We start from the raw sequence: 10,056 nt of genomic DNA, 5'->3' as shown, positions 1-10,056 counted from the left end.
GATATTTCCTCTCTGTAGATTTAATATCTGTGCCCATTTTGGTCGCTAATCAGCTGATACTTCTTTTAAGGTTTTATCAACATATTTTAGGAATTCAAGGATATGCCTAGAGCAAACTCTGAAAACATGTTTGGCTAAATTCTAAAAAGGAAATTGCAATTTTCTAAATCATAAATGTTTATTATGTAAAGCAAATAAAGTAATTACATTTACCTAGAGAATTTCTAGTTACTATAAAGTTATTTGATATCATCTATAAAAGATGAGACATCTATAAAAGATTGGGAGAGAAAAATATGGTTGCTAAAAATGTGTGTGTGTGTGTGTTTGTGGATTCATATGTGTGTGTGTGTGCTTCTGTTTGTGTTTGTTGTATGTTCACGTGTATATGGTAACGTGCATGTGTGGATGAGTATATGATAAACCTAAAAATATTTATCCTTTATAGTTCTTCCCCTGGGTTTCTGAGAAATGGTGTCTCATTAAACCTGAAGGTGTCCATTTCAACTAACATATATAGTTAGCAAGGTGTGGGGTTCTACCTGTCTTCCCTATTCAATACTGGGGATATAGACATGTATGCCCAGGACCAGTTTTATGCGGGTTCTGGGGATTTGATTTCATGTTCTCTTGATTTCATGGAAACTCTATCCTACCCAAGGAGCTAGCTACCCAGTCTTGCTTTAATTTTGATGCATTTTTAGTTTTGTTTTGCTACCTTTCTTTTTGCCAGTAGCATAATTAGTTGATCTTGAATTGTTTATTAGAAACAAATATTATAAGAAAACATCTGAAAGAAATCTCTAGAGTTATACAAAGTGTAATTGGGAATTATAGCTAATTCTAAAATAAACAAAAATTCTAATCTATTTAACTCAACTCAATTAAATGAGGACAATGTGCACAAATACGATAACTACCCCGAGTGTCATATTGTGTTATAAGGGCATCTGGTGTTCACAGTGAGAACAAATACTGGGGAATCAGCAACAAATTTACCATATTTCTTCATATTTTCACAGTATTACTTCAGAAGATCCTGCATTTATTCTTTGAAAACCACAAGAAACAAATCCATTTTTCCCTAAGAATATGTTTATGAAGGGATAGCTTTGACCCAAGTAGATTTAAATATCAATCTGGATAAGGTATTTAGAAAGTCTTGAGCATGAAGAATTTGATATCCACTGATATTCATACAATGAATATTATATATATTCTATTTCTAAAAGTTTTATATTATCAGATCACAAAATATCAAAAGATAATCATATACTGCAAAACTTCTGATGTAGCTGTAGAGATATAATTTTATAATTCAGAAAAGTAAAATCATTCATATGGGATCATAGTTATAATATATAACTTTAGTACTCATGAAACACAGACAGTTTATTTTTTAAATTTTGTTCAAAATGTTTTATATACTGGGTATACCATAAGGTTTTTGAAAATTAAAAATTTTATTTTATGCATTACTATTTCATATTTATTCAATTATCAATTATTCATTTTAAGAGCCATCTCAATCCATGTCTATTTTGAATATCTATCTATATATAGATACATAGATAAATGTAAATATTCACAATCAAAAGAAAATCAACATGGGTTGAGATAGCTCTCAACATCCATTAACACAGAAAATGGAAAAATATTGGGGCTACCTATTTAATAACCCTTATGGAGTACAGATCAGAAAAATGGAACTGTAACTAAGAGACAAAAGAAAATTGATTTGTGCTGTAATGGAAATAAATGGATCTAGAGTCTGAAAGCTTGATAACCTGAAACACAAAGGAGAGGAAAATATGTAATAATATATGTCCTTACAACTCATAACTTGCAACACAGTGTTGTTCGAAAACAGTATGTCAATTCAGTGACAGGTTGTGATATCCTTCAACATTGCTCAGGTTTCAAAGTGAAATTTAGCAAGTTCAGAAACTTTTCCCAGAGGAAAAGCCACCTGTCTGATTTCATCATCATTTTCCATTTATAAGAGTACAAATTATTTCATAAGACATTAGCAGATGTTCATGTGCCAAGGCAAAAATCTGTTCTACTAAGGCAAAGCTTTATACAATTTACAGAAAATAGACTCCCGGCATGATCAAACCTGGTTATTATTTTATAGCCTCAAATCATTATAACAGTAGTAATCACACAAAGAAACTGCAATATAGTATAAATAACAAAATAATCAATATTTTGGACATGGCATTGTTCCTCATAAAAACTGTAGTGAATTAGAGGTAGGTTACTGGCTCTCTGGTTTCTGTTCCATTGCTGTAAGCATTGGGGTAGTAATTAAGCAGCAGAAAGTAGCTAGAGACTCACATTATTGTTCACTGCTATGGGTTATAAATGTTACTCTCTGTGGTAATCTCTTTGCACACCTCACTTTATTCACTTCTGCTATATCTTACTGAGTATTTTCTTTTTTTTTCTTTTTTTTTTTATTTATTACATCTTTCATTTACACTTCAGATGCCATCCGCTTTCCCCATTCCCCCCCCCCCCTTAGAAAACCCCTATCCCATTCCCCCTTTTCCTTTTTGCATTTATACATTTTTAAAAAAAATATTAATCATAGGCTTTATAAGTTTGGTATTGTTCAATCAGAGGTGTAACCCACTACCCAACCTAGATATATCAACTATCTTTGACTGGTGGAGATACATGAACATCTGCCTCCCTGTCTCCCCCATCTATCTCTCTTTCATCACCTAGCTTCTCCTCTCCTTCTTCTTCTCCTCTTCTTACTCCAGATCCCACACTTAAATGTCAGGATCTGTAATTGTTTAAAATTTAATCTACGTTACATTAAATATTCAGTCCAACTAACACAAGTTTAAGTATTTGATACTTGAATTCATCATTAAAATTTATAAAATATTGTACCCACATCACAATTAACTCTAGTGAAAATACACGACAAATAACTCACCACTTCAACCATTTTAAGGTGTTCTTGACATTCATTTTTCAATTACATCTTTTATATACACAACATTGTGAGGCTGTTACTCCATACTCCTTCCTGAATGCTTCCACTACCATAGCTCCACAGCATTTTTACTGATATAACTGAGGAAGGAACAAAACTTGACAAACTATTTTAGTGCTAAATATTTACCTTTGGGTTTCCATGAAAGATTTGTATTACATTAAAGATGATTTTAGTGACCCTCTCCCCTGTTGTTCCTCCTGCGCTTTTTCTTTTCTTTTCCCTCATTTCCTCTCTTAATTTCCTTCTTTTCTAATAGTTGTAATGCATTTACTATGATTTTTCTTCTAAAATTATGTTTTTAAGTTTTCTTGAGAGTTTAATAAAATTATATTCTTTCCTACTTCTGTTTCCTCCCTCCAAACCTTCTCATATATTATTCTCTGATCCTTTTCAAATCAATGTTTCCCTTTTAAAATTGTTGTTACATATGTGTTATATGCATGTATTCAAGCATGTATATACACATACACACAGCCTGCTCAGTTTGTAAATTGTTACATGTATGTTAAAATTTTCACAACTTCTTTGTAATGACTAGCCAATTATTCTTCTATTTCCTAGGAATGGCTATTTCTACCATGTACTAGTGAACTACCGAGGATTAGTGAAGCTATGGATCTAGGAGGAGAAACCTACTAAATATTTATCCTTATGCCTACAAGTAGGTGTAGATTTCTTATGACTCATCAAGAAAACTTCTCTTTGCAACAGAGAAAACTATTCCAGATACCATAAGTGATCAAAATGCAGAGTTGGGGAACCCGATCCCAACTGATACATCTATAACATGCCACTTACACACACCTCAGGCTCAGCCATTACTGTATAAAAGAGGAAGAAAGTTTTTACAAGTTAAAAAACAGTTAAGTTTGTTTTGAGGCTGCGTCTTCTTAAAATGTCAGAAGGTTCACTCATAAAGTATCACCAACATGAATGCCTATATATGACCTGTACTAGTGGTACAATTAACATTCTAAAATACTAAGGAGAAAGTTCACAAGGCTTCAACACTAAACAAAGAGGTACAAGAAACTAAGAAATCCTGAGAGCTGAAAAATGTTTAACTGATTTTTACAGGCTGTGTTAAGCCAAATATAGTTTCTGAGTCATGGAAGCTTATATGCAGATGAGAAGAGAAACTGTACATATATGATTATATAAATTAGTTAACTATCAATGTGAAGATGTGTATAGAGTTACATGATGCCTAAGAGAGACATTAAAAAAGCTAATCTGAAATAGTACCAAATAATGTACTGTTGTAAGTGACATTAATATAAGACCTAGAATATAATGTATTCTAGGGAAAGAGTGTCAAGGGTTTGGGGCAGAAGGAATATTGTTCTAAGTACCATTTTGCCATTTGTATTGGCTGAAGGAAAGGTCAGGTAGGAAATTCTTAGGACTCTCATAGTGCACAGAAAGAAGTTTTACAGTAAAGTCTGGGAGAAGACTATATTACAAAAGGGAATTCACATTGCTGAGACCCATTATAAGGTCTTGGTTGAGATCACTGGGATCTGGGAACATCCTTCCCAGAAAATCACCTGGCAGATTATTCTGGTCAAGAAAGTAGCTATTCTCCAAATTAGACTAATTTAGTTTGCAAACTTTTTTTTTTCAATCACAAAAGACTGAAGAAAAAAAAAACAAAAACAAAAACAAAAAACAAAAACCCTATCCCAGAACATCAGTTTTCATTCCAGACACAATTTTTTCATTTTCATTTGTATTAATTTCAATAAATTAAGTATGAATGTTTCAGCTTTAAATACTGTCTTATTCCCCTACCCCAATCACCAAATAACCACCAATGGGTGTAATTTTCTTTCATGGTATACATCATACATGGCAGTTCAGAAAAACTAATTGCCTTTCTGGGAATCATAGTTTGCTAGAAGTAGTGGAAAGGTCTCCTGACTCCTATGTCTGTAGTCTTGCCTGTGTGGCCTGTATCCCTTTATCCAAACTAGAGGTCATTAGTATTTGTTCTCTTCCTAAAATGGCACTTTTCATGTGAACCTGAGCTCCATTCAAGAATAAAAGGAAACAATAGGAAATGCTAAATGCTGAACTTTTCACAGGTGATATTTTCAGAAATTGATGTCAAGAATAAAATAGCTGTTGGCAGGTACAACTGTTTGGATGTCATTTTACAAAACAATTGCCTATGAAGTTTTGGTGGATTCAAAGTTTCACTTAAATTGGAAAAAACTGGCTGCCTGCTCTCTCTTTTAACTTCTGCACACTGGGAGTCTTTACACGGCTACATAGCACAGTTGGCCAGAGATCTGCCTAGCTCCCATGTTTCTAAATAAATTATTATTCCTGAATAAGAAAAGTACAATTTGGAATCATTATGAAAGTGATGATTGCATTTTTAAAAATTTATTAACAGGTGCTGAGATTATAGCAACCCTTGAACATGAATCATTTTAATCATGTGTGAATTGGGGCTAAGCTCAACCTTAGATATTAGTCAGACAATATCACAATTGCTTTGTGGCAAATAAGGCACTTAGAATTCCTGTTGCCTAGGAAGGTACTGCTGTCCCGGAAGCAGCTCCTGGGTAGTGTAGTGCCGCCAACTACCTTCTCAATCACAGAAGGATCTTCACAGAGGAATTGCTTGAGTTTTGTGAAGAGTGATAAATATGGATGTATTTTCATTCTTCTATGTGTAAATGCCCAGTTAGACCAGCATCATTTGTTGAAAATCTCTCCCTTTTCTGTCATACAGTTTTGGCCTCTTTGTCAAATATCAAATGTCCATAGGTGTTTGGGTTTATTTTGGGGTCTTCATTTTGATTCTTTTGATCCACCTGTCTGCTTCTATACCAATATCATGTCGTTCTTATTTCTATTGCTCTGTAGCATAGCTTGAAATCAGGGGTAATTACCTCCAGAAGATCTTTTATTGTTCAGATCATTTTAGCTATCCTGGTTTTTTTTGTTTTTTCATATGAAGGTGAGAATTACTCTTTCAAGAAGAGTAAAAACATGTTTTGAAATTTTGATGTGTATTGCATTGAATGTGTATATTGATTTTGGTAAGATAGCTATTTTCACTATGTTAATCCTACATTTTTCTATCTTCTGATATTTTCCTCAATTTCTTTCTTCAGAGAGTGGAAGTTCTTATCATACAGGTCTTTCACTTGCTTGGTTAGAGTTACAGTAAGATATTTTATATTATTTGTGTCTATTGCGAAGCATTTTGGTCCTCCAATTTCTTTTTCTGTCCATTTATCATTTGTATAAAGGGGGCTACAGATTTGAGTTAACTTTGTTTTTAGCCACTTTGCTGAAGGAGTTTATCAGCTATAGGAGTCCTGTGGTAGAATTTTGGGGTCACTTATGCATATTTTCATATCATCTGTGAATAGTGAGACATTGACTTTTTCCTTTCCAATTTGTATCACTTTTATCTCCTCTAGTTTTCTTATTGCTCTAGCTAGAACTTCAAATACTATATTGAAGAGATAAGGTGAGAGTAGCCTTGTCTTATTCCTCATTTTAGTGAAATTGGTTAAGACCAAGTGGATCAAAGACTTCTCAACTGAGGATCTGAAAGCTCAAAGGTCCTGGGAAGAGGTTTTGTAGATCTTAAGAGACCACAGATGTCAGCCCAGGCTTTTACATCCAACAAAACTTTCAATCACCATAGTTGGAGAAACCAAGATATTCTGTGACAAAAATCAAATTTAAACAATACATTTCCACTACCTCAGCTTTACAGAGGATACTAGAAAGAAAATTACAATCCAGTGATGCTTATTGCTTGAGCTAGAACTTCAAGTACTATATTGAAGAGATAGTGAGAGAGTGGACAGCCTTGTCTTGTCCCTCATTTTAATGAAATTGGTTAAGTCCAAGTAGATCAAAAACCTCAATATAAAACCAGATACACCAAATCTAATAGAAGAAAACATGCTGAATAGCCTTGAACTCTTCTGTATAGGATATAACTTCCTGAACTGAAATCCAATAGCTCAGACACTAAGATTTAGAATTAATAAATAGGACCTCATGAAAATGAAAATGTTTGTATGTCATCAATAAGAGAAAATAACAGCCTACAGATTGGGAAAAAAATCTTCATAAACCCTCTATTTGACAGAGGGCTAATATCCAAAATAAATAGAGAACACAAGAAGTTAGACACAAATAAACCAAATAACCAATTTTATTTCATTTTATTTTATTTTTGGTTTTTAAAGACAGGGTTTCTCTGTGTAGCCCTGGCTGTCCTGAACTCACTCTGTAGACCAGGCTGGCCTTGAACTCAGAAATCCACCTGCCTCTGCCTCCCAAGTGCTGGGAATAAAGGCCAAATAACCAAATTTAAAAGGCAGTTACAGAGATAAAGAGAGAATTCTCATCAAAGGAATCTCAAATGGCCTAGAAACACTTAAAGAAATGTTCAACATCTTTGGTCAACAGGGAAATACAAACCAAAACAACTCAGAGATTCCAAATAACACTCATCAGTATGGCTAATTCAAAACTCAAGAAACAACATATGTTGGCGAGGATATGGAGCAAGGGAAACACTCCTTCATGGCTGGGGAAGTAAACTTGAACAACCACTCTGGAAACCAATTTGACAGTTTCTCAGAAAATTGGAAATAATTCTACACCCAAATCCAACTATACAACTCCTGAGCATATACCCAAAAGATGTTCCACCATTCCACAAGGACACATGCACACTATGCTCATAGAACCTTTATTCATAATAGCCAAAAACTGGAAACAACTTAGATGGCTCTCAATTGAAGAACAGATGAAGAAAACGTGATTAATTTACACAATGGAACACTAGTCAGCTGTTTAAAACAAAGACATCATGAATTTTGAGGGCAATAGATGAAATTTAATATCATCCTGAGTGAGGTAACTCAGACTCAAAAGAACATATATGGTGTGTACTCACTCATAACTGGATATTCGACATTAGGCTAACCACACCATAATCAACAGACCCAAAAAGGGAGGATAGTTGAATCTTCCTCAGAGGGGAAATAACATAGATATTGGAGGTTGAGGGAGGATGGGAACTGGGTGGGAGAGGGGATTTAGAGGGAAGTGGGGTAGGGGTTAGATGTAGGGAGAGCAGGAGAGAGAGAATAGAAGTCAGCTGTGTGTGTGTGTGTGTGTGTGTGTGTGTGTGTGTGTCACTAAGATAAGACAGAGCTCTAGGATAGATTGAGGGCCCTGGCAGCCAAAGGGGCCAACTCTAGCTGAGACCCTTAACAGTGGGAGATATAAATCCTGAAGTGGCCACATCTTATAACAAGGAAGGACTTCCAGTGGAGGGATAAGGACAGCAACCCACTCAAAAAAATCTCTGACCCAAAATATGTCCTGCCTACAAGATGTGCATGGACAAACAGAGCAGAGAATAAGGGAAAGGCCAACCAATGACTACCTAAACTTGAGACCTATCACATGGGCAAAAATCAATTCTTTTAACCAATCCTTTTTTATAGTTGCAGACAGGAGCTTAACATAACTGTCCTCTGAGAAGCTCCACCTAGCAGCCAATGGAAACAAATGCAGAAACCCAAAACCAAACATTAATGGAACTTGGGAAGTCTTGTGAAGAGTTGGGGGAACTTTTGAGACACCTGGAAGAGCATGTGAATGCCACAGGAAGACCAACAGAGTCAACTAATATGGACCTTTGGGGGCTAGCAGAGATTGAACAACCAAAGAAAGAGTGAGCATCTAGTCCTCTGTACATATGTAATAGATGTGCAGCTTGGTTTTCACATAGGTCTCCCAAAAACTGGATCAGAGCTGTCCCTCAATCTCTTGCCTGCTTGTGAATCCCATTTCCCTAACTGGATAGCTTTGACTGGCCTCTGTGAGAGAGGATGTGCCCAGTACTGCAATGATTTGATGTGCCCTGGGCTAGGGGGTACTGGATGTTGTGGGGCTATGGGCTGTGAGAGGCAGAGGAGTACCCAGTTGAGTCTGTTTTGAACCCTGGTGACCCTAATGGGACTGTAGAAGTTTGGCCTTTCTCCTGGGCCCTGGCTCCCAAAGAAAGGGTTGTTGCCATAGGTCACTTAACACAGGTAGATGGTGTGACTTCAGGCTGCAGAGCCTCAAGAGATCTCCATATTAATGAGATACCTTAAGGCCAGAGGGTGTAACCAATTAAGCATTTCTTCCCAGATCTTCCTCTTAGTTACAAAAGGTATTTAATCTCAGACCCGCCCTGAGGACACTAGGTACAGCTTCATCCACTTTCTGCCATGACAATAAACCTTTTAAAACCATGGACTTCCTCTTGTCTCTGGGGACCTCCTGGAGAACCATAGAGGGAGCTTTTAACCAATGAGCTAGTGGCTAATCTCCCACCAGAGGACCTCTTTGCCTTTTAGCCATGGAGCCCACCAACTAATCTCAGTCCTTCTGAAGTCTCCCAGTGGTGCCTGAGTGCCCAAGGGCTGAGACCAGCCAGTCTCCTGCCAGTTGCCTCAATCTGGAGACCTCCAATCCAAGATCTCTGCCACTACAGGACCTCAGACTGGGATCTCCTCATGCCTGGAGTGGAACTGAGTGGCTTCCTTTATCCTGGAGCATGGAGTGAACTCAGTCAAATTCCCATGCTTCTGTGGGAACCGTCCCTCCCTGAACCCTGGTTCCAGCCATCTGGGGGACAGACACATGGGACCCACAACTCAGCCCAACAGAACCCATGCCCAAGCACGAGCTACAGCCCCACAGTATGTGTGGATGAGGAAGGCAAACTGGGGGGAGGGGGGATCTGTATGAGGGTGTACTAGGAGATGAAAAAATTCTGATGTTGGCATGTAAAGTGAATAAATATAACACTAAAAGCAAAATAAAACAAAGAAACAAAACATAAGCAAATAAGCAAACAAAAATAAAAGTCATTGCTCAGAATGGAAGAGTTAAATTTTAGTTTCTTCCAGAATGTTGATCTCCTGATACTCAAGCCTTTGTGAACCTCATGTCATTTAACATGTTTTGAAGAAGAGCACAACAAAGATGAGCTAGATGTACTTATA

This window comes from Arvicanthis niloticus, chromosome 2 (genome assembly GCF_011762505.2).
Source record: "Arvicanthis niloticus isolate mArvNil1 chromosome 2, mArvNil1.pat.X, whole genome shotgun sequence".
NCBI lineage: Eukaryota > Metazoa > Chordata > Mammalia > Rodentia > Muridae > Arvicanthis > Arvicanthis niloticus.
This window is presented reverse-complemented; position numbering follows the sequence as displayed.